Consider the following 21,858-nt stretch of genomic DNA (forward strand, 5'->3'; position numbering starts at 1 on the left):
CTTTACTCAAAATATTTATCCTTATCTCAAAATAGAGCCAGAAAATTCAGAAAACTCTCAGTTTTCACAGGATAAGAAAACAGAAAGGCCAGTGTAATTGGAAGGTAGGGTACCTGTCATACTTTTTCAGTGATTTCAGTTCGGTTTAGTCGCTCAGTCGTGTCTGACTCTCTGCGACCCCATGAATCGCAGCACGCCAGGCCTCCCTGTCCATCACCAACTCCCGGAGTTCACCCAAACTCATGTCCATCAAGTCAGTGATGCTATCAAGCCATCTCATCCTTGGTCGTCCCCTTCTTCTCCTGCCCCCAATCCCTCCCAGCATCAGAGTCTTTTCCAGTGAGTCAATTCTTCGCATGAGGTGGCCAAAGTACTGGAGTTTCAGCTTTGGCATCATTCCTTCCAAAGAAATCCCAGGACTAATCTCCTTCAGAATGGACTGGTTGGATCTCCTTGCAGTCCAAGGGACTCTCAAGAGTCTTCTCCAACACCACAATTCAAAAGCATCAATTCTTCAGTGCTCACCTTTCTTCACAGTCCAACTCTCACATCCATACATGACTACTGGAAAAACCATAGCCTTGACTAGACGGACCTTAGTCGGCAAAGTAATGTCTCTGCTTTTGAATATGCTATCTAGGTTGGTCATAACTTTCCTTCCAAGGAGTAAGCATCTTATAATTTCATGGCTGCAGTCACCATCTGCAGTTATTTTGGAGCCCCAAAAAATAAAGTCTGACACTGTTTCCCCATCTATTTCCCAGGAAGTGATGGGATCAGATGCCATGATCTTCGTTTTCTGAATGTTGAGCCTTAAGTCAACTATTTCACTCTCCTCTTTCACTTTCATCAAGAGACTTTTTAGTTCCTCTTCACTTTCTGCCATAAGGGTGGTGTCATCTGCATATCTGAGGGTATTGATATTTCTCAATACCCTCATTTCCAGCTTGTGCTTCTTCCAGACCAGCGTTTCTACTCTGCATAGAAGTTAAATAAGCAGGGTGACAGTATACAGCCTTGACATACTCCTTTTCCTATTTGGAACCAGTCTGTTGTTTCATGTCCAGTTCTAACCGTTGCTTCCTGACCTGCATACAGATTTCTCAAGAGGCAGGTCAGGTGATCTGTTATTCCCATCTCTTTCAGAATTTTCCACAATTTATTGTGATCCACACAAAGGCTTTGGCATAGTCAATAAAGCAGAAATATATGTTTTTCTGGAACTTTCTTGCTTTTTCCATGATCCAGAGGATGTTGGCAATTTGATCTCTGGTTCCTCTGCCTTTTCTAAAGCCAGCAGTAACACTTAATTCAAGGAGGATCCACCTCCTGACATACTGCCCTGGTGCATTTACTGCCCTGATGTGCTTTCTATAACTTAAGTTAAAACACTGCCTTTTCTTGTTTTTAATTGTGGTTAAATATATCACTGCATAGTTTAAACATGGTTACTTTATAATTCAGACCTCCCTAGCTTTTCCTCACTGAATATTTCTTTGGACCTTTGTATTTACCTATTAGGAACATATGTTGGGTGGAAAAATGGGGGAATCCTTTTATAAACTGCTTTAGAGGTTTCAAGGGACAATAGATGTAAAAATATGCTCTTCAAATATAAACTACTCTACAAATTCCATTTATTTTTATTATTGCTACAGTATATTCTTAAAAGGATAATTTTCCTCATAATAAAATTCATTTTGCCTCTCAGCAATTAAACCATCTTATACAAAACCCTCTTTTAAAGAATATGAAAGGTCCGATACAGCCCCAGGTTTTTTCCCTTCCTACTATCACATCTCAAGTTGCTGTTACAGTGAAGTCAAGTGTTGTGTTAAACTGTGATGAACTTGCCTTGGGATGCTCTTTCAATGTAGTGTCTCCTTCCAGTTTGAAGCTATTATCCCTCAAAGTCCTCAAAGGGCAAAAGATAATGAGTCATCTTCAGAGCCCTAGAGACTGACAGGCAAGCTGTCCTCCTCATAAATGATATCAGTAAAAAACCCTCTAAGTTGCAGGAGGAAGGGTAGGTGGGGAAAAGGAGAAACACAACCCCTCATACTGTGTAATTTCCATGTAAACTCATACATAAACCAAAGTAATGTACCTAAAAGAGAAACAAAGTCACTACAAATGCTGTAAAAATAACTGGCATTGAGGAAGATAAGGAAGCTGCTGCCTATTGATCTGAATCCCTTTTGCCTGTTGGTTCTCACTTGACACTACACCATGGCATTTCCCTTTGTGACCCCTGTGTCTTGATCTGAAAGCCTAAACAGTCATTTCTCACTGAGAGGGGAGAGAACAGTTGTGTTAACATCTGTTTTTTCGGTCTTTTATTTTTAAGTTCTTGTTGAAAACTCCTTGATCTGCCTACCAGGGAATTGAAGCACATTCCATGTGCCTGCCGCCTAGCTCTCTTTTCTCTTTATTTGTTCTACAGAATATTGATTTAGATTTTGGCCTATTCGCATTGCTTTAAACTTTTAAACACTGGCTCTTATAGCTAGAGGAAACACTTTGCTGAAGCTAAAATGATCACCCAAGAGAACTTATTGGGGAAGCACACAGACCAAAATTAGCCCTTGGCTCTGAATGTACAGCTCCCATTGAAACCAGTGGAAGCTGAACTCAGAATTTGAAGACACATTTTCCTTTACATTGAGCATAAAGGCTTTTTGAAAGGGCTGGGTTTATTTGAGTTTCTGTTAAAGAAGCTGAATTAGCTCTCTGTCACAGGATAAAAAGAGAGGCAGCATTGCTTCTCTAATTTGTCTTGTAAGGGTTTTTTGGATATCTAACAAAATTGCCAAGACACCCGTTTTTGTTTCTCTACACTGATTGTTTAATATTACAAAGGACCAGGCATTATACCAAGCACTTTCAGTCTTCTATAGTTCCTACATTTTACTGTAACATTTCTTAATCCTTTACAACCAAAATAACAATAAAAAACAGAGTAATGTTTAGAATCAAGATGAGAGAATGGGGAAATGATGGTTGAAAGCAAGCAGTCTGAGTTTTTGATGAGCAAAAATATTTTCAGTTCTGACTTTACCAACTGACAACTGCCAAAAATCCTTTCACTCTTCAGAAAGGTCTTTTATTATGCTACTGGTAGTGCTATTGATAAATATCAGACTTTCAAATGCTTCATCTTGTAACTGATCTTACTGCTGAAACGCTCAGGATTACTTTACTGGAACAAACTGACTAAGAGTCAGTGGCTCCCTTCGTTCTGAAAGAAGCAAGCAGTGTGGACGTACTGACTACAGGGAACCTCTGCACTAGCCTTTTGCAGCATGACTTCACTACAAAGCACTTCTCCAAGGCTCATCTGGGTGCTAACAAAGTGCCATCAGTTTGCTAATTTGCTCAGGAGAATCTTACCCTGGTTTCCCCAACTGTCCACAAATATAAAATGCATATTGTATACTTAGAGGTAAGTAAGGGCAAGAGCCACATCTCATTTATTTTTCTATCTCCCATCCCTAACATATTAATAAGTCCTCAGTTCAGTCACTCAGTCGTGTCCGACTCTTTGCGACCCCATGAATCGCAGCACGCCAGGCCTCCCTGTTCATCACCAACTCCCAGAGTTCACTCAGATTCACGTCCATCGAGTCAGTGATGCCATCCAGCCATCTCATCCTCGGTCGTCCCCTTCTCCTCCTGCCCCCAATCCCTCCCAGCATCAGAGTCTTTTCCAATGAGTCAATTCTTCGCATGAGGTGGCTAAAGTACTGGAGTTTCAGCTTTAGCATCATTCCTTCCAAAGAAATCCCAGGACTGATGTCCTTCAGAATGGACTGGTTGGATCTCCTTGCAGTCCAAGGGACTCTCAAGAGTCTTCTCCAACACCACAGTTCAAAAGCATCAGTTCTTTGGTGCTCAGCCTTCTTCACAGTCCAACTCTCACAGACATACATGACCACTGGAAAAACCAGAGCCTTGACTAGACGGACCTTTGTTGGCAAAGTAATGTCTCTGCTTTTCAATATGCTATCCTACACAGAAGCAATTAATGTTTACTAAACTTCCATGAATAATGAACTAGAGAGGCCAGATGACACAAGAAACCGTATGAGTTCATAGGAAACAAACCATGAAAGACCTTGAGAAAGGTAAGCCAGTTCTCAACTCACAAAGCAAGACCATGCATCAGCGTTCAGCCGCTAAGTCATGTCGGACTCTTTGTGACCCCATGGACTATAGTCCCCAAGCTCCTCTGTCCATGGAATTTCCCAGGCAAGAGTACTGGAGTGGGCTGCCACTTGCTCATCCAAGGGATCTTCCAACCCAGAGATCGAACCTGCATCTCCTGTATTGGCAGGTGGATTCTTCACCACTGAGCCATCTGGGAAGAAAAGTAAGGTTATAACTTATGCCAATAGACACAGTCTAAGTAGTAGAGCAATTTGGGGAGCACAGAGATAGAAACTTGACCTTGCCTAAGAGGGACAGAGATTTCCTGAAAGCTTTGGGTCTTGAAACGAGTCTTTAAAATTATAAGAGGTGTGTACAAGTAATCCTCAAAGATAATATTCAAGCCAAAAGACAGAGCATAAACAGTGCATACAGAGAGCATGAATCTGTGACAAATATGAGTCAAGCTCTGGAGAAGAATTAGCCTAGAGAGGCTGGGGAAACTCGACAATCAGGAACCCTTGGTTGTTAAGTCAAGAGAGTGTGCAAATTTTCCTGTAAGCAATGGATAACCATTGAAAGGCTTCAGGCTAGAGATGATGGGGCCGTATGCATTTTAGATCACTCTGGCTGGTTGTTGGAGGACGGTGTTAGGAAGAGCAAGCCTGAAGGTGTGTAAGTGGGTGTTGCAGATGTCAATCACTCATATGAGACAAAATGAACGGAAAAAAGAAGGACGTAGTCGTGAGAACAATGTTAGAAAGTGAAGGCAGATTGGAGTGGCGAAGATGGGAAAGAAACAAAGTCAAAGGTTTATGACTTGGGTGACCAACTGGCTCATATCTCCGTCAAACAAAACAGAAAATATTAAAAAGAGCAGATTTTACGAGAAACAACATGAGGAGAGTATCATGTCATCGAAACCAAGGGAGCACTTCCCTGGTAGCTCAGTGATAAAGAGTCTGCCTGCCAATGCAGGAGACGCAGACTCAATCCCTGGTCTGGGAAGGTCCCACACGTCACAGAACAACTAGACCCATGCACCCCAAGCACTGAGCCTGTGCTCTGGAGCCTGGCAGCTGTAACTATGGAAAGCCACGTGCCCTAAAGCCATGCTCAGCAACCAGAGAATCCACAGCAATGAGAAGCATGCTCAGCACAACTAGAGAACAGCCCAAGCAGCAGTGAAGACCTGGCACAGCCAAATAAATAAAAAAAACAAGGGAAGAAAGCATTTTAAGAAAATGGGCATATATTGAGCAAGCAGACATCATGGAATGCAATCATACAACTAACTTGATCTTGTTTCTTGATTGGCCCAGTGAACCTTGCAGTTCTTCCCCTCTTGGTAAAAATTTGTAAATCCTATGGCTTTTCTACTTATTTTCAGATAAAGAAATATGATCACCTTAAGTCGCAAGACCTTTTTTACTTCTATTTTGAAATAATTATATATTCACAGAAAGTTGCAGAGAGGCCCCATGTACCCTTCACCTAGTTCCCCATAATGGTTACATCTTATATAACTATAATATGGTATCAAAACCAGGAAACTAACATTGATATAGTCTGTGTGTATAGTCCTACATCATTTTATCATATGCAGATTTGTGTAACCACCACTGCAATCACACCGAACTATTTTATTACCACAAAGATCTCCCTTAACTTACCCCTTAATTGTCACACCAATGCCCTTTCACCACCACCCCTAACCCCTGGCAACCACTACTTTTCTTTCCATTTCCATCATTTTGTTAATCCAAGAATGTATTTAATGTAAACTTTTGAGATTGGCCTTTCTTTCACTAAGCATCATGTCCTTTCACTAGATACCACACCTGGTGGCTCAGATCATAAAGCGTCTGCCTGCTTTGCGGGAGACCCAGGTTCAACTCCTTGGTTGGGAAGATCCCCTAGAGAAGGAAATGGTAACCCACTCCAGTACTCTTGCCTGGAAAATTCCATGGATGGAGGAGCCTAGTGGGCTACAGTCCCTGGGGTCGCAAAGAGTTGGACACGACTGAGTGGCTTCACTTCGCTATCATGTCCTTGAGATCCACTGAAATAGTGACATGCATAGTTTACTCCTTTTTATTACTGAGCAGTAGTCCTCAATATGAAAGTACCAGTTTGTTTAGTCATTCACCTATTTGAGAGCCATTCTAGCTGTTTCCAGTTTTTGACTATGACAAATGTAAGCTGATTCGCCTTACTGTACAGCAGAAACTAACACAACATTGTAAAGCAACTATACTCCAGTAAAACTTAATTTTAAAAGCTTAATGTTAAGTATAACTAACTAAGGTCCATCTAGTCAAGGCTATGGTTTTTCCTGTGGTCATGTATGGATGTGAGAGTTGGACTGTGAAGAAGGCTGAGTGCCGAAGAATTGATGCTTTTGAACTGTGGTGTTGGAGAAGACTCTTGAGAGTCCCTTGGACTGCAAGGAGATCCAACCAGTCTATTCTGAAGGAGATCAGCCCTGGGATTTCTTTGGAAGGAATGATGCTAAAGCTGAAGCTCCAGTACTTTGGCCACCTCATGCAAAGAATTGACTCATTGGAAAAGACTCTGATGCTGGGAGGGATTGGGGGCAGGAGGAGAAGGGGATGACCGAGGATGAGATGGCTGGATTGCATCACTGACTCGATGGACGTGAGTCTGAGTGAATTCCAGGAGTTGGTGATGGACAGGGAGGCCTGGTGTGCTGCTATTCATGGGGTCGCAAAGAGTCAGACACGACTGAGCAACTGAACTGAACTAAACTGAACTGATGGCAATTTTTAATCAGCTGAGTATAGTAACCACACCTTCAAAAAATCATTACCATACATAAAGGAAAATAGGCATCACGGTATTATCGTATCTCGATACTTGAGTCAAATTTTCCCATTCAACATCTTATTACACAAGTTACAATAAGAGCAAATTCAGCAGGTGCTCTGTAAATATTTGCTGAATGAATGTAGTATTACTGCAGTTATTTAGCACGTCCCTCAATTGATTAAAGCAAAATGGAGAGCTCTTAGAATGGAACTGGATTTTTTCTCGATCTTAACTAAGATATCCATACACAGTATACACATAGTAGGCACTCAAATTGTGAATTACTGAATTGAGTTATAGTCAATAGTAGAGAATACTATTATTCAACCAAAGCTCAAGTAGCATATAATGAATTTGCTGGCATGTCATAATGTGTTATTGAAATTGGTGATAATTTACTTATTATCTGCAATGGGGTTTCTGAAAAAAATTTCTCTTTCCATTAGGATTTCATTTTCAGCATTTGCTTGTCAGTAAAATCCTCACATCACTAATGTAACTTCTCATCACAGGCAGAATTGAATATTCATGCCTAGCTCAAATCACTGTTATTCTGGCCTGTTGCTTTTTTTCTCCCCAGATAGTTAACCCATCATTTGTACGGAAAATTTATTACAGTTTGCCATTTACAGGCTCTCTTTCATCCTGTTCTATGAACTGTAAATGTGGTAAGAAATTGTATTGGATTATTATGGAGGATGGGGACAGAAAAGTTAGACACATAAATAATAATTTTATGTTTGTTCCAGCCATTAAGACACTTAGCATTCCTTTTCCTTTTTGCTGAATGTTCCTAGTAACAAAATTCTTCTAGTTAAATCTTCTTCTAAAGTTTTCATATCATATTAATGAAGAAGCTTATTAAAAGTCCAAAGCAAATTAACCAATGTAAGTACTTTGTATGCATATGGACAAGATGAACTGCCATGATTTTAAATCTCAAAAGAAAAAAAAAAGTGCATTGCTCTTTTTACCTGATAAATGGACTTGCATTTTGAGTTTTTATTAGATTATTTAGTAACAGATCAGCAAATTTACTCTAGCACTTTTTTTGCAGAAGTAATGAATTATTTGTAATATGAGATTTTTATGACAGCTCTTTGCTGTTAATAAACTTTGCTGAGCATATAGGAGAAATGCTGGGCTGGAAGAAGCACAAGCTGGAATCAAGATTTCCAGGAGAAATATCAATAACCTCAGATATGCAGATGACACCACCCTTATGGCAGAAAGTGAAGAGGAACTAAAAAGCCTCTTGATGAAAGTGAAAGAGGAGAGTGAAAAAGTTGGCTTAAAGCTCAACATTCAGAAAACGAACATCATGGCATCCAGTCCCATCACTTCATGGGAAATAGATGGGGAAATAGTGGAAACAGTGTCAGATTTTATTTTGGGGGTCTCCAAAATAACTGCAGATGGTGATTGCAGCCATGAAATTAAAAGACACTTACTCCTTGAAAGGAAAGTTATGACCAACCTAGATAGCATATTAAAAAGCAGAGATATTACTTTGCCAATGAATGTCCATCTAGTCAAGGCTATGGTTTTTCCAGTAGTCATGTATGGATGTGAGAGTTGGACTGTGAAGAAAGCTGAGCATCGAAGAATTGATGCTTTTGAACTGTGGTGTTGGAGAAGACTCTTGAGAGTCCCTTGGACTGCAAGGAGATCCAACCAGTCCATTCTGAAGGAGATCAGCCCTGGGATTTCTTTGGAAGGAAAGATGCTGAAGCTGAAACTCCAGTACTTTGGCCACCTCATGCAAAGAGTTGACTCATTGGAAAAGACTCTGATGCTGGGAGGGATTGGGGGAAGGAGGAGAAGGGGATGACAGAGGATGAAATGGCTGGATGGCATCACCAACTCGATGGACATGAGTCTGAGTGAAGTCTGGGAGTTGGTGATGGACAGGGAGGCCTGGCGTGCTGCAATTCATGGGGTCTCAAAGAGTTGGACACGACTGAGTGACTGAACTGAACTGAGCATATAGAGAGAAAGGTGAGGATGGTTTGAGAATTACTGGATCTGAATATTAGTGAAATGAATGAGTCAAGTGCTACTACATAAAAAATAATATCCATATTAATTTGTATGCTAAACAGTTTATAGTGATTCTAACCAGCAACCGAAGAAACCACCATTAATTCACACTGATAATCCAGGGCTGGCATTTTCCTCTACTATGCAAACTGTGAAAACAAGCCCAAATTATTATTGATGCTTAATATTAATTAGGTTCTCTCTTGTCCTGTGACTTCTCCAAATAATTCTGATAGTAAAGAAAGTGAAAGTGAAGTCGCTCAGTCGTGTCCGACTCTTTGCGACCTGTGGACTGTAGCCCACCAAGCTCCTCCATCCATGGGATTCTCCAGTCAAGAACACTGGAGTGGGTTGCCATTTCTTTCTCCAGGGGATCTTCCCGACCCAGGGATCGAACCCAGGTCTTCCACATTGCAGGCAGACGCTTTAACCTCTGCACCACCAGGGAAGCCCTTAAATCAGATCCAAATACTAATATCAAAGATTTCAAGGGAGGAAAGGAAGCCAGGTTGAAAGAAGAAGGCGGAGGAGGCGGGAGAGGGGGGCAAATGGGGTGGCCTTACAGACGTCTCCTGCCACCTACAAATACCCAGGCATTATGGGACTTTTCCCTGGGCCTCCAGAGAGGGAGGACTGGAACTCAGCCCTACGAGAAATCAGACCAGACCAGAACCAGAATTTGAGTTCTCTATCAAGAGGAAGTGATCAGTCTCCAATCCTCAGCTCAGGCTGAGGGCCCTTCGACCAGATTCCTGCATCCAGGACTGGGGGACTAGAAAAACAGGGAAGGATAGGAATGGTCAAGGAGAGGAAAGAGAGAGGGAAGGGGAGAGAGGTCAATAAAGTCTCTTGTTCCTTACCGGTCGGGGCACTCTGGCCAGTTGTCCACGTCAGGAGGAGACAAGGGACAAAAGGGTCCCAGTTGCAGCCTCTGGGTCTTGTCCATTGGCAGGCAAGCTGGCCCCTGAGTACCCCGAGTGGTCAGGATGTCAGTCTCAGCGAAGAAGAGTCCCACCAGAGTCGCCATTTGTTGCAGGAAGGTGGACCCCTTCCAGGGCAGTTAATGCTGTGCTTAACCATGCACCCCATCTCTTCCAAGACCTCTGGGGAGTACCGGGAGGGCAGGGCTTCTGTGTTTTTCTCACTACTGTCCAGCTCAAGCCCATCACTGTCCCTGGCATGCTGTAGATACGTGCTGCATGAAGGCTGGACCTTTGGGCTAAGCCAAGCCTTGGGACAGGATGGGGGGAGCACTAAGGCATCACTCGGCCACACTCCAAACAGCTGCAGTAAGGCAACCCTTACTCCTCTGATAGTAAGGCAATCCTTAAAAAGCCAAGTATGCCCTGAAATAACACGTGTGTCATCAGGGAGTCACATAAAAGGAATAACTGAGTCTTATAAGGAGCATATCCTGTAGAGTGTTTACTTTCTAGAAGCTTCCATTCTGAACCCTGGCATTTATCACTGATACTATATATGTTTTAGTATAGACACCTCCTAAATGAATAAATTGCATATTAACAATACAACCCCTAGTTTTTGCCCACATAGAAAGCTATAACTGTACAATCCATTGTCAAAATAGTATCTCGTTGTTAATTAACCAAGAACAAACATAAAATCCCTAAGCGTATCCAGGCTCAAGTCACATACTAATCCACACAGCTTCTACATAATGCTTAGTTCATTCCAGCCACATCCCCTCTTCCACAGGTACAGAAGGCTTGTATCTTCCCAGTCCTCTTATTTCCCCAGAACCTCTCCCTTCTCTTCTCCATGACAGGCCCTGTAGTTCCTTCAAACCCATCGCTTCTCACCAACAGCCCCCTGCCTCTCAGCCTACCTTCATATCCTCTTCTATTCAATTTTGGGATAGTGGTCAATGTTTCATCCAGTTTAAGGAAGTTTGGGTTATTTGTTCCTTGAAAAGTGAAAGTGAAATTCGCACAGTCATGTTCGACCCTTTGAGACCCCATGGACTGTATAGTCCATGGAGTTCCCCAGGCCAGAATACTGGAGTGGGTAGCCTTTCCCTTCTTCAGGGGATCTTCCCAACCCAGGGATCAAACCCAGGTCTGCTGCACTGCAGGCGGATTCTTTCCCAGCTGAGTCCCTTAAATTGAGTTTTTTTCCCTTCTGAAGGTAAGCTTCTAACAATGATTATGATTTAGAATCAAGCAGCCCCAAGACTGGAATGTGAAGTCAAGTGGGCCTTAGGAAGCATCACTACAAACAAAGCTGGTGGAGGTGATGGAATTCCAGTTGAACTATTTCAAAGCCTGAAAGATGATGCTGTGAAAGTGCTGCACTCAATATGCCAGCAAATCTGGAAAACTCAGCAGTGGCCACAGGACTGGAAAAGGTCAGTTTTCATTCCAACCCCAAAGAAAGGCAATGCCAAAGAATGCTCAAACTACCGCACAATTGCATTCATCTCACATGCTAGTAAAGTGAAGCTTTAAAATTCTCCAAGCTAGTCTTCAGCCATACGTGAACCGTGAAGTTCCAGATGTTCAAGCTGTTTTTAGAAAAGGCAGAGGAACCAGAGATCAAATTGCCAACATCTGACAGATCATTGAAAAAGCAAGAGAGTTCCAGAAAACATCCATTTCTGCTTTATTGACTATGCCAAAGCATTTGACTGTGTGGATCACATAAACTGTGGAAAATTCTGAAAGAGATGGGAATACCAGATCACCTGACCTGCCTCTAGAGAAACCTGTATGCAGGTCAAGAAGCAACAGTTAGAACTGGACATGGAACAACAGACTGGTTCCCGATAGGAAAAGGAGTACGTCAAGGCTGTATATTGTCACCCTGCTTATTTAACTTCTATGCAGAGTACATCATGAGAAACGCTGGGCTGGAAGAAGCACAAGCTGGAATCAAGATTTCCAGGAGAAATATCAATAACCTCAGATATGGAGATAACACCACCCTTATGGCAGAAAGTGAAGAGGAACTAAAAAGCCTCTTGATGAAAGTGAAAGAGGAGAGTGAAAAAGTTGGCTTAAAGTTCAACATTCAGAAAATGAAGATCATGGCATCCAGTCCCATCACTTCATGGAAAATAGATGGGGAAACAGTGGAAACAGTGACTGACTTTATTTTTCTGGGCTCCAAAATAACTGCAGATGGTGACTGCAGCCATGAAATTAAAAGACACTTAAACTCCTTGGAAGGAAAGTTATGACCAACCTAGATAGCATATTATAAAGCAGAGACATTACTTTGTCAACAAAGGTTGGTCTAGTCAAGGCTATGGCTTTTCCAGTAGTCATGTATGGATGTGAGAGTTGGACTATAAAGAAAGCTGAGAGCTGAAGAATTGATGCTTTTGAAGTGTGGTGTTGGAGAAGACTCTTGAGAGTCCCTTGGACTGCAAGGAGATCCAACCAGTCCATCCTAAAGGAGATTAATCCTGAGTGCTCATTGGAAGGACTGATGTTGAAGTTGAAACTCCAATACTTTGGCCATCTGATGCGAAGAGCTGATTCATTTGAAAAGACCCTGATGTTGGGAAAGATTGAGGGCAGGAGGAGAAGGGGACAACAGAGGATGAGATGGTTGGATGGCATCACCGACTTAATGGACACGGGTTTGGGTGGAACTCCGGGAGTTGGTGATGGACAGGGAGACCTGGCGGGCTGTGGTTCATGGGGTCGCAAAGAGTCGGACATGACTGAGCAACTGTACTGAACTGAGCCCCAAGACAATCAGACATCTTTTAAAATGCCAAGAGATATCAGTTGGCAGGATATCATGATTCCTATGAGCTATTACGTAATAAAAGTTTTTGTTTCTCCTTTTCATTTGAGGTGCATTACTAAAGATCTGTTACTATTATCCTAGCTCAATCTGAACCTGACTTCAGAAGGCAGAAGGGCATGCGCAAGGAACAGATGGGGTGAGATGGGGAGGAAAAGTTCTAATTTGCCATAACACAGATTAAGGAAATTGTGGTCCTTGACCACAAAAAAATATATTTGAAGCTGAGCCTTGTAAATGTTGGTTCACCTAAAGTGAGATAAATCAATAGACAGAATTCTGGATTGGAGGAAGCTTAAGAAATCACCTAGTTGAAAGCTGACCCTCTAAAAATACTTTCAAGAGTCTTTGAGACAAGGAACTTAATTCCCTGCTTGAATGTCACACTTTTGAGAGGATGATCATCATTAAAGGGTTTTATTTGCTATGAGCACAAGCAGCCAAGGTGCTATATGAAAGATTGAGTTAGCATGGCTTCAGGACCTGGAACACAACCAAAGAGTTAATCAGGTAGCTAGCAAAGAGCAAAAGGCTAAACACCATGCCTGGATCTGGCCAAGGTTAAAAGCAGAAATTACTGCCCATGGAAAAATGACTAAATGTAAACTTCAAGTTACATTAACAAATCAAAGCAATCTTGGGAAATTTAACAATCTTAACTGTAAAGTGATGGGTTAACAATCTACACTTTCAGGAGGGGAAAAAAAAAAAGTAAGAGGCCAAAATAACAGTGATTTGAGCTAGGCATGAATATTCAATTTTGCCTATGATGAGAAGTTACATTAATGATGTGAGGATTTAACTGACAAGCAAATGCTGAAAATGAAATCCTTAATGGAAAGAGAAATATTTTTCAGAAACCCAATGCAGATAATAAGTAAATTATTACCAACTTCAATAAAATATGATGATGAACACGTAAACCTTTAATATCTAACATTATGCATTACTGAACAATAGAGGTTTCAGAAAGATGAGCATCTTTTCATGTTCTTTGTATTTTTAAAGTATCCACCTCTCCCTGAGCTTTCATTCAGCTAGTAATAAAAGAAAAGCTGCTAGAGGGTTTTTTAAGTATTCTTTACTTTTTGAAGGAATAAGGAATAATGAAAGATTCCCTTTTTTCTCTATTAATAAATATGATTTTTAACAGTAGTGTGTGATTATGTTTTCTTGGAATGTCAACAAACACATATGTATAATTTATAGATTAACTTTTTACCAATAAACAGTATTTAGACTTCCGCCAAATAAGGCATAATGTGGAATTTATTTTATCAATTTTAAATTTGAAATTGTCCAATTGTATTCAGTCAGTAGGTGTTACCCTGTTGTTCTCAGGGGCAAAGAAGAGTTTCTTGTTAACAGTGTTACTTCACAGGACAAAATTTATTTGGAATTCACAGTGGTTGGCCTTTCTGGAGGAAATGCCCAAGCAGAGGACCATCTGTCAGTCAACGAGCCCTGTGAGTTTGGAGAGAAAGTGATTTCTTTTTCATTCCTCTTTACTGTCAGTCTTTTACTGGGTTAGAAACCCATTTACGCATCAGGATGAAAACCAAAGACCCTTTCTGAAGTAGAACAGAAACGGAAATCTGAAACTGAGGAAAGCTGCTAATTTCCAGTATCTCCAGTGACTAACTGAGCGACTTCCCTTTCACTTTTCACTTTCATGCATTGGAGAAGGAACTGCACCCCACTCCAGAGTTCTTGCCTAGAGAATCCCAGGGACGGGGGAGCCTGGTGGGCTGCCGTCTATGGGGTCGCACAGAGTCGGACATGACCGAAGCGACTTAGCAGCAGCAGCAGCAGCAGCAGCAGCAGCAGCAGCAGCAGCAGCAGCAGCAGCAGCAGCAGCAGCAGCAGCAGCAGCAGCAGCAGCAGCAGCCAGTGACTAAAGGAGGTGGGACCTTGGAAACCGTAGGAGTCAGAATTCCCAAGAGGTTTCTGGCTACAACAGCCTTTAAAGCTCTACAGATGTCGGATCAGAATGGAATAACCTCTCCCCCACATAATGATCTGACTTACCTCAACAGAAGCCATGGTAATTTATCACTGAACATTTGGAATTATCCTCTTGATTCTTTCTCCTGGAAATAATTTTCGGGGGAAAAAGGAACAAACATTTGAAAATTAACTTCTCAGCCTATCTTGATCCCACACTGGGTTAGCATGATCCTAATAGGAAGAAAAGTTATGACCAACCTAGATAGCATATTCAAAAGCAGAGACATTACTTTGCCAACTAACGTCCATCTAGTCAAAGCTATGGTTTTTCTTGTGGTCATGTATGGATATGAGAGTTGGACTGTGAAGAAGGCTGAGCATCGAAGAATTGATGCGTTTGAACCGTGGTGTTGGAGAAGACTCTTGAGAGTCCCTTGGACTGCAAGGAGATCCAACCAGTCCATTCTGAAGGACATCAGTCCTGGGATTTCTTTGGAACGAATGTTGCTAAAGCTGAAACTCCAGTACTTTGGCCACCTCATGCGAAGAGTTGACTCATTGGAAAAGACTCTGATGCTGGGAGGGATTGGGGGCAGGAGGAGAAGGGGACAACAGAGGATGAGATGGCTGGATGGCATCACTGACTCAATGGACGTGAGTCTGAGTGAACTCTGGGAGTTGGTGATGGACAGGGCAGCCTGGCATGCTGCGATTCATGGGGTCACAAAGAGTTGGACATGACTGAGCGACTGAACTGAACTGAATAGTTCTGTTAAACTTCAAAATGGAAATGACCTCAAGAAATAAATTGTTTCAGTACTGAAGATAACATTACTCAATATCTGAGGAGTCCTGAATTAACGAACTGTATGTATTCTCAGCAACTACTTTTTATTGTATACAAGTGTTACTCTGGATATACTTTGGGAAATGCTGCTCTAAACAATCAAAAATGACTTGAATCTTCCTTTAAGCAATATTAAACCTGGTATTTGCCTGATTTCTTCCTGCTCAGAGTTCCCTGTATCTTTTTTTTTTAATTTTAAAATCTTTAATTCTTACATGCGTTCCCAAACATGAACCCCCCTCCCACCTCCCTCCCCATAACATCTCTCTGGGTCATCCCCATGCACCAGCCCCAAGCATGATGTATCCTGAGTCAGACATAGACTGGCGATTCAATTCACATGATAGTATACATGTTAGAATGCCATTCTCCCAAATCATCCCACCCTCTCCCGCTCCCTCTGAGTCCAAAAGTCTGTTATACACATTTGTGTCTTTTTTACTGTCTTGCATACAGGGTCGTCATTGCCATCTTTCTAAATTCCATATATATGTGTTAGTATACTGTGTTGGTGTATTTATTTCTGGCTTACTTCACTCTGTATGATCGGCTCCAGTTTCATCCATCTCATCAGAACTGATTCAAATGAATTCTTTTTAATGGCTGAGTAATACTCCATTGTGTATATGTACCACAGCTTTCTTATCCATTCATCTGCTGATGGACATCTAGGTTGTTTCCATGTCCTGGCTATTATAAACAGTGCTGCGATGAATATTGGGGTACATGTGTCTCTTTCAATTCTGGTTTCCTCGGTGTGTATGCCCAGCAGTGGGATTGCTGGGTCATAAGGTAGTTCTATTTGCAATTTTTTAAGGAATCTCCACACTGTTCTCCATAGTGGCTGTACTAGTTTGCATTCCCACCAATAGTGCAAGAGGGTTCCCTTATCTCCACACCCTCTCTAGCATTTATTGCTTGCAGATTTTTGGATCACAGCCATTCTGACTGGTGTGAAGTGGTACCTCATTGTGGTTTTGATTTGCATTTCTCTAATAATGAGTGACATTGAGCATCTTTTCATGTGTTTGTTAGCCATCCGTATGTCTTCTTTGGAGAAATGTCTATTTAGTTCTTTGGCCCATTTTTTGATTGGGTCGTTTATTTTTCTGGAATTGAGCTGCAGAAGTTGCTTGTATATTTTTGAGATTAGTTGTTTGTCAGTTGCTTCATTTGCTATTATTTTCTCCCATTCAGAAGGCTGTCTTTTCACCTTGCTTATATTTTCCTTTGTTGTGCAGAAGCTTTTAATTTTAATTAGATCCCATTTGTTTATTTTTGCTTTTATTTCCAGAATTCTGGGAGGTGGATCATAGAGGATCCTGCTGTGATTTATGTCTGAGAGTGTTTTGCCTATGTTCTCCTCTAGGAGTTTTATAGTTTCTGGTCTTACATTTAGATCTTTAATCCATTTTGAGTTTATTTTAGTGTGCGGTGTTAGAAAGTGATCTAGTTTCATTCTTTTACAAGTGGTTGACCAGTTTTCCCAGCACCACTTGTTAAAGAGATTGTCTTTACTCCATTGTATATTCTTGCCTCCTTTGTCAAAGATAAGGTGTCCACATGTGTGTGGATTTATCTCTGGACTTTCTATTTTGTTCCGTTGATCTATATGTCTGTCTTTGTGCCAGTACCATACTGTTTTGATGACTGTGGCTTTGTAGTAGAGCCTGAAGTCAGGCAAGTTGATTCCTCCAGTTCCATTCTTCTTTCTCAAGATTGCTTTGGCAGTTCGAGGGTTTTTGTATTTCCATACAAATCTTGAAATTATTTGTTCTAGTTCTGTGAAAAATAAGGCTGGTAGCTTGATAGGGATTGCATTGAATTTGTAAATTGCTTTGGATAGTATACTCATTTTCACTATATTGATTCTTCTGATCCATGAACATGGTATATTTCTCCATCTATTAGTGTCCTCTTTGATTTCTTTCATCAGTGTTTTATAGTTTTCTATATATAGGTCTTTAGTTTCTTTAGGTAGATATATTCTAAGTATTTTATTCTTTTCATTGCAATGGTGAATGGAATTGTTTCCTTAATTTCTTTTTCTACTTTCTCATTATTAGTGTATAGGAATGCAAGGGATTTCTGTGTGTTGATTTTATATCCTGCAACTTTACTATATTCATTGATGAGCTCTAGTAATTTTCTGGTGGAGTCTTTAGGGTTTTCCATGTAGAGGATCATGTCATCTGCAAACAGTGAGAGTTTTACTTCTTCTTTTCCAATTTGGATTCCTTTTATTTCTTTTTCTGCTCTGATTGCTGTGGCCAAAACTTCCAGAACTATGTTGAATAGTAGCAGTGAAAGTGGGCACCCTTGTCTTGTTCCTGACTTTAGGGGAAATGCTTTCAATTTTTCACCATTGAGGATAATGTTTGCTGTGGGTTTGTCATAGATAGCTTTTATTATGTTGAGGTATGTTCCTTCTATTCCTGCTTTCTGGAGAGTTTTTATCATAAATGGATGTTGAATTTTGTCAAAGGCCTTCTCTGCATCTATTGAGATAATCATATGGTTTTTATTTTTCAATTTGTTAATGTGGTGAATTACATTGATTGATTTGAGGATATTGAAGAATCCTTGCATCCCTGGGATAAAGCCCACTTGGTCATGGTGTATGATCTTTTTAATGTGTTGTTGGATTCTGATTGCTAGAATTTTGTTGAGGATTTTTGCATCTATGTTCATCAGAGATATTGGCCTGTAGTTTTCTTTTTTTGTGACATCTTTGTCAGGTTTTGGTATTAGGGTGATGGTGGCCTCATAGAATGAGTTTGGAAGTTTACCTTCCTCTGCAATTTTCTGGAAGAGTTTGAGTAGGATAGGTGTTAGCTCTTCTCGAAATTTTTGGTAGAATTCAGCTGTGAAGCCGTCTGGACCTGGGCTTTTGTTTGCTGGAAGATTTCTGATTACAGTTTCAATTTCCGTGCTTGTGATGGGTCTGTTAAGATTTTCTATTTCTTCCTGGTTCAGTTTTGGAAAGTTGTACTTTTCTAAGAATTTGTCCGTTTCTTCCACGTTGTCCATTTTATTGGCATACAACTGCTGATAGTAGTCTCTTATGATCCTTTGTATTTCTGTGTTGTCTGTTGTGATCGCTCCATTTTCATTTCTAATTGTATTGATTTGATTTTTCTCTCTTTGCTTCTTGATGAGTCTGGCTAATGGTTTGTCAATTTTATTTATCCTTTCAAAGAACCAGCTTTTGGCTTTGTTGATTTTTGCTATGGTCTCTTTTGTTTCTTTTGCATTTATTTCTGCCCTAATTTTTAAGATTTCTTTCCTTCTACTAACTCTGGGGTTCTCCAATTCTTCCTTTTCTAGTTGCTTTAGTTGTAGAGTTAGGTTATTTATTTGACTTTTTCTAGTTTCTTGAGGTATGCCTGTATTGCTATGAACTTGCCTCTTAGCACTGCTTTTATGGTGTCCCACAGGTTTTGGGTTGTGTTTTCATTTTCATTCGTTTCTATGCATATTTTGATTTCTTTTTTTATTTCTTCTGTGATTTGCTGGTTATTCAGAAGTGTATTGTTCAACCTCCATATGTTGGAATTTTTAATAGTTTTTCTCCTGTAATTGAGATCTAATCTTAATGCATTATGGTCAGAAAAGATAATGTATCTTAATGACTCAACTTGAATTTAGAAAGAAGAGTCCAGCTTGAATCACTGAATGAAAGTGTCAAGAGGCGTGGTCATCTGGTCTTGACAGAGATGAAAACTGAATTGAAATAATGTTTATGAAAGAGGAAATGTGGCCAAAATCACACAGGACATAAGACCAGGCCCCAGTCCTAATTTCTCTCCCCATCATTCTCCAAACCTGCCTCCCACTCATCCACTCCACCATTCTGTAATTCCAGAACTCCTGACTTCTTAATCCACTCCCCTGTCCTCTACCTATCTCATTGTCTTAAAGACATGCCCTGGTTGTAGCCTGCTTCTCCCATGGAACTTCAGCCCATATCGCCTCCACCCTAGTTCTTGGATATAACCCCTGTCCCTGATCTCCAGATCCACACACTGTCTAGTCCCCTGGATCCATTAGAAAGAGGCAAACAGAACTCAGATCTCCAAACTACTAATCCACCCATCATTCTTTTCACTGACTCACTGTCTTTTCAGTAAATGTTCTTATTTATCTTATTGAAAAGAATAATCAAGGTAGCAAGTTACTAGTTGGGGTTTGAGGCAGGGGGCGGGGAGGTGGCAAGAAAAAACCTTAACATAGCCTTAAAAAACCCCTATATATAGCCTTCCAAATAACCAAATACAGCGCTAAGCTTTCATTTTAGTTTTTAACTAAAAGCTATATGATTAGTGACCAATTTATCATAACTTAAGTTTTACACTGCACAGGCTAATCACAAAGTTACTCAGTACAAATAAACAACTAACTTTCTTGTGTAATAGAAACCTGAGTTTTCCAGAAAGGCATTGTAATAGAGGGGGGAAAAAACTTTTTATATACCCTCTTAGGTTTGGTCAGGCCCAGCAAACTAACAAAATACAGACTAACAGGAGAAAAAAAGTTTATTTACACATATAATGAGCATACAAATGAATTTAAAAGGAGTGATTAGAATTTGAGGTCTATATACCATCTTAACAAAGGGCAATAAATTGTGGAGAAATGATAAAACAAAGGAAAGGGGATTTGTGCTTGTAGAGGTGGAAAACTGGGATGATTTGATAAATATACAAAAGAAAACTAATAGAAGATGGGAATTACATCAGAAAGACTTGTTTGTACAGATTGATCTTGGTGACCGCGCTCTGCCTCCAGTGAGAAGGGTTGTTTTCCTGCTCTTGTTACTGGAGAGATAAGTGGGCATACTTTCACACAGGAAATTTATGCCCTGCTTTTAGGCAGAAATAGGGAGGACAGATAATTCCTCCTGTGTCTGATCTTAACTGCCATCAGTTCAAAACGATCCTTCCACCAAAGAGCCACCTTCTGAGGTGGCATATTCTGAATCCCTTCAGCACAGAACAGAATGAGGAGAAAGGCCATGTGTACTAGGAACTGAGGGAATGTGAAGATATCCAGCCTTGGATCTAGGGGTAAAGACTTTTTAAACTGATGGCTCCTTATTTCACTTTGTGTGAGTTGATATTTGATTCATATCATATGCATCATATTTAATTCTATAGAAAATAAGACTTGAAACTATACATCAAGAGATCAAAAGACACAAATAATCCTTAAATTGCCTATGAATCACATACCTGGATGATTTTCTACTTTTATCTTCCTCACTAGGTAGTTATACAAATGAATAGTTGGGACCTGAAACCTTCAAACAGAAAGGGCTTGTGCTCTATCAGTAAATACTCTATTACTGGCAAGGCAGTCTTCTCATTTACTATAGCTAATATACCTGAAAAAAAAGAATGAATGAGTAACACTCCTAATTATGAAATATGTTAGTCATGTATGACTCTTTGCGACCCCATGGACTGTAGCCCACCAGGCTCCTTTGTCCATGGAATTCTCCAGGCAAGAATACTGGGGTGGGTTGCCATTTCTTTCTCCAGGGGATCTTCTTTACCCAGGGGTTGAACCCAGATCTCCTGAATTGCAAGCAGACTCTTTACTGTCTGAGCCACCAGGGAAGCTTGGTGAAAAATAAGAAATGCCTAATTCAATTAAAAAAAAAAAAAAGAAGAATGTTTTCCAAAGGAAGTATCAGAGGAGAGCTTACCTGATTTTTCACTTAATGCCAGTAGAAAGAGTACTCTGCGCATCCTGGTGATGAGTGGAGAAGTGAGGAACAACAGAACTCAAGGATACAAATTAAACTATCACAAAGATAGATAATTTTGAATGGTGGCTCAGAGGGTAGAGTCTGCCTGCAATGCGGGAGACCCAGGTTCAATCCTGGGTTGGGAAGATTCCTCTGGAAAAGGAAATGCCAAACCACTCCAGTATTCTTGCCTAGAGAATCCCGGCGGGCTACAGTCTATAGGGTCGCAAAGAGTCGGACACAACTGTGTGACTTCACTGTGTTTCTTTCTTACAGAAGCCCAAACCAGCTATAATAGCCTCTGACATTCTCCCCTCCCTTCGCTCTTCTCTATTTTTTGTTTGTCTGTCTGTCTCTCTCTCCTTGTAATCTGTCTTTTGTCCCTTTTTTCTATCTAGGAAAACAAGATTTGGGGGAATGTGAATTTTTTTGGGGGGGGATCACGAGTTTTTATGTACATTATGCTTCCTGCCAAATAGTTGAGCCATTAGAATTATAGATCTAGCCTGCAACATTGTGTGTTGGCCTT

The sequence above is a fragment of the Ovis canadensis genome, chromosome 5 (genome assembly GCF_042477335.2).
Source record: "Ovis canadensis isolate MfBH-ARS-UI-01 breed Bighorn chromosome 5, ARS-UI_OviCan_v2, whole genome shotgun sequence".
NCBI lineage: Eukaryota > Metazoa > Chordata > Mammalia > Artiodactyla > Bovidae > Ovis > Ovis canadensis.